Raw genomic sequence first — 7,579 nt, forward strand, 5'->3', positions numbered from 1 at the left:
AATATATGTACCTCTCACAGGGGTAATCTGCAGAGAACGGTGTTACATAAGACATCTTACTTTTTTTTAAAAAATTAATCCAAAGATAGTGAAAATGTACTGTTTGAAAGACCAAATTAATGGTTGATTAGTTCATTGTTTCAATCATTAAGATTTTTAGAAAACCAATGTAATAAATGAATTAAAGTAAAACTGGTACATCATCTTAAATGATTAAATTTGATGTAAAGACTTGAGCAGGTATTTTTGAATTCTACACTTAAAGTATGGTTTTGATAAGTAAATACAGTATAATTACTTCTGAAAACCAGTAATGGGATGCCAGTTATAGAGTCTGTTCTGTGACTAGATTTGGCAGCAAATTAAATGTGTGTGTTTACATTTGTCCTCTAAAGATCAAAATTCTGTCAATATTTTGACAGGTTATATTTATAGCTGTAATGTGAATATGTAGCTTAGTGGCATTTCCTATAATGTTAAATAAGTACATGCCCATGAATTCCTAATGCTTATGTTATTTCATAACCTAGAACCATTCATTGGCTATATTATGAACAATTCTTAATACAAAATATAAATTATGAAATTACTGCTATGAATCATTGTTTAGAGTCTAGTAGCACAAAAGAGCCCATTATGTAATTACTATTGGCGGACACTGTGTCACGGCTTATTATTTCTTTGATATTCTATCAGCAACTCAAAACTGTAGCATAGGTACCCTTGAAATCATCCCTGTGTACACAGGAAACTCGCGAGCTCTGCTTCCTTTGAATTTTCTAGCAGAGTGAGGCAGTTTAGCTTGTATGCACTGCTGAAAATGTTTTGATTAACTTGCTAGCCTTTAAGAAACATTCTATAGTCTGAAGCTAAGTTTGACTTAGGCGATTAGATATTTTAGTTAACCTAATGGATTGTTGGAATTCTATAGAAATATTTAATTATTCTATTGTATCCATTTAGGTAACTCCCTCTCCCCCACATTTTGAAAAATATAAATTCAGCACATAATGGTATTGGAAACCAGCCAACGAGAAACTTAAACCCTACATTTTTGGAAACTCTTCAGTTATCTTCAGATTCTTATCCGTCATCATCCTTCTAAACTAAGCCCATAAAATTACCAATATTTAGAACATATGCAGTCCCATGTATGCCTCATTCATTCTTTGTATGTTTGCTTTTTCATAGGTACTAATCTAAACAAAGGGTGGAACCGGGATTTCACTGCAGTCAGTGGCAAAATGCTCATTGACTTTAGTAGCCCAGGTTTTCAACTATATCCTCCATTTTGTTTCCACCCCTTTATTCTTGTATTACCACTTCTCTTCCAATTCCCTTCATTATAATTCTTTCTGGTATAATCCATGAGTGTAGTATCGCTCTACTTGATTTTTATGCTTTTTTTACATCAGTTAGGAGGAAGAGGGTATAGAATTTATAGTGTTCAGAGATTTAAAGTACTGATTTTTAATAGCAAGCAAACTTTGATTAATGTTTTTTAATTACTACAATATGTTGTCTTTACTTCCCCCCTTCCTAAAGTAAGGTTGAGTTTGTAACCATTCCAAATTTTTGTTTTGCAAATAAACAGATCCTTTGCATTTGGTGCTTCTTTTTGCTGACCAAGAGGATATACTATATAATTGCTTAAATGTGGTAAAGATATAGCTTAATTTCAGATGTTTAATTTTTACATTTTGATTATGGTAGAAACTGATTAATGATGCATTTCTAACTTTTAGATTATTAATATTTTGCTTGATATTTGTGCCAAGCTAAATTTAATTAATATATACAAAATCAGCATTTTAATTTAATTAAATACAACTACTTTAAATGTGCCGGGCATAGTAGAAAAACAAGTTTTGTATTTTAAACTAAATCATGTTTTTTTTTTTTTTACATCAGGAAATATTTTCTGAAGTCAGCATACTGATGTAATCATTTCTGTTCACCAATTTCTTTAAAATTTAGAACCAGTAGAGTATAGTCTACTGTCCTGCTTTTTGAATTCCCAGATGATTTCTTAATTTTAAATGAACTAGAATCATAGAACACTAGAACTGGAAGGGACCTCAAGAGGTCATCAAGTCCAGTCCCCTGCCCCCATGGCAGGACCAACTAGTCATTGATCTGGACTTGTTGAATAAAGTGAAATGAGAAAAAATATTCTTCCTGCATCTGCAGAAGAGGCTATTGCTATCACAAACTGGTTTAACATGTCTACAACCCTAGGTTCTATTTGCTTAGCCAGTTACTTCTACCCAGTTCAGTGATGTGATTTTTTTTTTTAAGTACATGTTTGCTGTCAAGTTCTAACATTTTTTTTAATACAATACAAATGATTTTTACTAGATTATAAATTTGGGTGTTAACATAGGTTGTCAATTTTAAATTAATGTAAATGTTTATTGTTAAACCTATATTTAATTTAAATTTTAAAAATTTAATTTAAATAAAAATCCAATTGTTATTTTGTTAAGTCATAGATTTTTATCTCCCAGAGCAATATTACAGTAAACTTCCGATAATACGGCACCTTTAGGACCCGGGGGGTGCCGTATTATTAGATATGCCGGAGTACCGGAAGGGGGGCTATGAAGGGTATGGGGTGGGGGGTTGGCGGGGAACTGCGCAGTGTGGGAGAAGGCAGCGCTGCGAGACCAACCCAGAAGAACCCCAGCTGCTCTGCCCCTGGCTTCCCCAAGTCTACTGCTGCTGAAATTGACCAGCGGCGGACTTGTGGAAGCCGGGGGCAGAGCAGCTCCAATTGTCTGGCTGGCCGGAGCACTTCTGGGTTCCAGTTGGTGCCGGTCTATCAGAGGTGCCAGACCACTGGATGCCGGACAATTGCAGTTGTACTATACTTCACTCATCCAGCACACTGACAACTGAGTAATTTGAGTGTCATGGGGCAAGCACCCCACCCTCCTCTTAGGTGTAGAGTGCCAGGCCTCAGAGGCCCCTTGAAGGGTGCTCAATCCTGCAGGCATACCAGTTTCAATGACTCAGTGATAATAACTAAACACCTTCTCTGCAGGGTAATCAGGCCTCGGGAACAGAGTCAATATCAACACTCCCTCCTCTCATGGTAGTATGGCCTATCAGCTACAGTCAATAACAATCCCTCCTTCACAGGGCAGTCAGACCCAACTGCCAGAGTCAGTGACAACACTCCGCTCAGGGAAGCAGTGCCTAGGAGCCACAGGCACAGAGTCAATAACAATGTTCCTCTGCACTGGTCAGGGAGGCCTAACAAGCAGATTCAGTGGCAACAGTTGTAGCTCTCTGCATGGAGTTGAGTAAGAGGGAGGGAGGGAGTAAGAGGACCTGTGCCCACCCTCTTCACCCAATCCCAATCCAGGGTCCTGGCCATGGCGTGGTCCACCACTAGCTTGGCGGGGAATTGCACTGAAACACACAGAATTCTCAGGCAGCTCCCCCCACCGTGGGCTACTCCCTAACAGGCTTGCTGTTCCAGACTTCCTCTCCACTTCCCTCCAGACTAGGGGCTTCTCCAGATGTTCCCTGGCCACCTCCTCTGGTCCATCTGCTGCTCTTCCTCAGGTGTTACACAGCACATCCTTCCCTGGCAGCAGTCAGCCCAGACTGAGCTGCTCCACGGGCTTTTATAGCTGGCCTCCAGCTGGCACATTCCCAGCAGGGCTAGCAGGGTGGGGCCTTCTCAGCCAAGTAAATAGGGTTAGCCCTTGCAGCCCCAGTGTGAGGTTGGTACACCCCATCACAGGGAGTAAAAATAAAACAGAAACACAGGGAAGGGATAGTAACCTATAGAGAAAATTAGCAACCCTGAAAGTTCTGTATGTGACACTGAAACAATGAATAGAGTTTTACAAGTTCACAGATAAGTTCCTTCAACTATTAACAAAGAAATCATAACTTGACAATTTTACTATTGAAAACAGTTTTCTATTGATTAGGTAATTATAAACTAATAGTTCATATTGTGTGTTGCAAGTGTTAAATCAGTTAGCCTTTTAGTGGTGATTTAGGCTGTGAGCATAGAATCATTATTGTTAATTGTTCTGCCTTTTTTACAAGATACCTTCTGTTCCTAATTTTACATCAGAATTAAATGTCGTGGTAAATGTTTAACTTCAGAAGATGGGTTTGGTCACATTCCTTCGATACAGTACTAGTAGTACTTTACTTCCTGTGTACAAATGCTGCACTTGCATCAAATGCTAAAAGAATACATTACTTAAATTTAGTAAATTTTCAGGTGCTGAAAATTATTTTAGAATTGACTCTTTTCCTATATCTTAAACATGAAAACAGTGTTTGCAGGGGGAAGAGGGCGAAGGAAAATAATCCAAACAATTCTATAGCTCTTGCAGGCTGTTACCATGGTGTTGTACATGACAGCAAATGAGCAGAGTTTGGCAATGCAGACAAAACAATCCCTCTAAGTTTTTTTTCTTTTTCTTGCAGGACCAGTAAGACCCCAATGGCTTGTGTTGACAGGTAATACAATTTAATTCAGCAGGGGGAATAAAGAGAATATCCATATTCATTGCTTAATCAAATAAAATTCTTCTAGAGGATTCTGGGAATTCTCGACAGTTCCTTCAAAAGCTTCACTTTGATAGCGGTAAACAAATTACCTTACGAATAACTTCTTAATCAGGGGAAAGTAGAGCTGTTCTCTACTTGATCTCTCCCTTTGGGTGGTCCCAGTCAGAGAGCAGCAGTCTTCCTCCTGATGATTTGGCTTCTGAAAAGCTATATAGTATTATGCTGACAGCTGTAGACCTTTTTTTGTTAGGGATAACAAACATCCTGTGCTGAAGACAGCATCAAGCCCAGCTTGCAGTAAGCCCAATTAGAGAAGCTAAAATCTCATTTGTTTCACCATGGGAGCCGCTGAAAGCACACCGTTTTGGCCTCATTACAGTATTTTTAACTTTACAAAAACAATTTCATTATGGAAATTAAAGAAGCTCATTTGGTCTGAGCATTTGCATTGAAGTTAATAAATTCCACAAGAATTTCAACTCCAGCATGTAGGGTTTTTTCGTCTTCACTTAATTACAGCAGAATGTTACATTAAGAATCTTTCTGGATTACAGTATCTACAAAGAAAGCTATAATTTTGCTGTACTAGCCATCTATTGTGTAAAATGCCTGACAAGGTTTATAATTCTAAGTTTTATTTCCTAAAAATAAAGAAAATTTATTAAAATAAATTATGTTTGTAAGAGACTGATGTCATCCCCTCCCCCAATATGTAGACATCCATGTGTTGTCAACCATTTGCTATACCTGGCTCCAACTGAAAGGCCTTTTAAGTTCCCAGTTTTTCCCTTTTTACTAAAGGCTTTTCTGTTTTTATTATGTTCCTTATTACTATTCTTTACTTAGGAACTTTGGTTCAAAATTAACTAAACAACATGTGTAAAACATAATGCTATGATTACATAGATAAACCATGGTTCAAACATATTTTGGAAAAGCTCAGTAAAAAGATTTTTAAAAATGAACACTGGCAAATATTAAAAGATGTGTACCGAATGATTATTATACCTGCTTGAAATAGGAACAAACGAGAGGACAAAGATAGAAACACTTTTTTGAACTCTCCCTCTCATTTGGTAGTACTACAAGAGAATAAAGATTATTCCTATGATAGGATGGTGATTGTAGTGTTACATTGACCTCATTTACTACTTTTGCATATTGAGTTCGTTGTAGCAGGAAAAGTGAAATACTACATTAAATGATTATCAGTTTGTCTAGCCAAAATTGTTTATTGATGAGAAAATAAAGAGGGCAAATATAGGTGTCAACCTACATCAGAAGTACCTGCAAACAAACTACACAGTTGAATTATCAAAGCTCAAAGGAATGCATAACAATGACTAAATACCTTGCAGAAATAAACCAGCTTTTCCTAGAGTAGGAGGCCTGGAAGGGGTCTTAAGACATCTGATACGCTTTATTTTTCATATACTTTTTATTTTTTATTTACTTCACTGTCATATTGAGTCTTATCAATGAAAACGAGAAAGTTAAATCTGTGACCTGGTTCTCTTCTTTCTACTTTGAAGTTATAGAAACACAGGACTAGGGTGAACCTCTAGAATCATAAACTCCAAGACCCAGTTCTGAGGCAGGGCCAAGTAAATGTAGACCACCCCTCAGGGATGTTTTGTCCAACCTGTTCTTAAAAAGCCTCCAATGCCTCCTTTGGAAACAGTCCAAACTGGTGAGAGGTTGTCACTACCTGCCCTGGAACCTTGATTGTATCGCAATGCTTTGCTAATGTAATTCCCAACTTGGGTCCTCACAAACAGCACGCAGGACACACCGAGTGTCTATGTAGCTTCCACTTGCTAGCAACATTTCAAACAACATCCTGACTTACCCTTTGTAGAGTGACCCCCAACACACCAATCCTGGATTTTCCCTCAAAATGTAGTTTCTGCATTGTCCAGCCCTCACCTGGACAGGTTAGATATTATAGGCCTGTTGCCCCTATGAGTTGTCAACATGCAACAGTTTGCAACTTTAATTGGAGTTACCAAAATTCACTTTAAGCTCAATACTTAATTAGTTTTGATTAAAGAGTATTTAATAACAAAGAGGAAAACTTTAAGGGAGTACAAGTCTAAGCCATTAAAATTAGAAATGCTACAACAAATAAAGACACAATGGGCACATCTACACTGCAGGGCAAAAGTCAAATTAAGATACACAACTTCTGCTATGTCAATTGTGTAGCTGAAGTCAAAATAGCTTAATTCAGCTTTTGGCGCTGTCTACACAGCAGGAAGTCAAAGGAAGAACACTCTTCCTTTGACTTACCTTACTGCTTGTGAAATGAGTGTTACAGAAGTTGGAATAAGAAGTCCTCCATCTCGACATTATTTTGAAATGATGGCTTGCTGTGTAGATGCGCACTTTATTTCGAAATAACGTCAGTTATTCCAAAATAACACTGCTATATAGATGTATCCAATGTTTTCTAGTAACAAGGTCTTAACAAACTTGATGTTATTCAAGGGGAAATCCTTGCCACATGACCCTAGCAACATAGCTGACCAAATTCTCAAGTCAGGATCTTCTCCCAAAGTCCAAAAGGTTGGTTTTGTGTTCTTAGGTGAGAGAGAGAGAGATCTCTATTGAGGTATTTGTGTCCTTTACTTTATGGTCCAGTCCACCTTCAAAGTGGATTCTTCTGAGTATTACTCCTTGCAGCAGAGCTCATTCAAATAATAAAGGCAGTAGGTCCTGGGGGTTAAGATACCTCCATGCTCTTCCTTCTATCTTGTGTATTCTGAAATTAAGATTTGCCTTATCTCCCTCTTGCCCTCGCAAGGATCTTCTTTTGTACTTATATGTAAATTGAGGCAAACACCCAGTCTTTTGTTTGATAGATCTTCTTAACCAGCTTTGACTACATGAGTTTGAATAGATGTTATTGACATCATACAGGGGGAATTAATAACTTTACATATAAAGATGCTATATATTTTTCACCATGGTATTACTGACCAGTGAGTTATTAATTTTTCTAGGCCTATTTTGTGCAAATATTATTACAAGGGTGTGTAGA

Source organism: Pelodiscus sinensis, chromosome 1, assembly GCF_049634645.1.
Source record: "Pelodiscus sinensis isolate JC-2024 chromosome 1, ASM4963464v1, whole genome shotgun sequence".
NCBI lineage: Eukaryota > Metazoa > Chordata > Testudines > Trionychidae > Pelodiscus > Pelodiscus sinensis.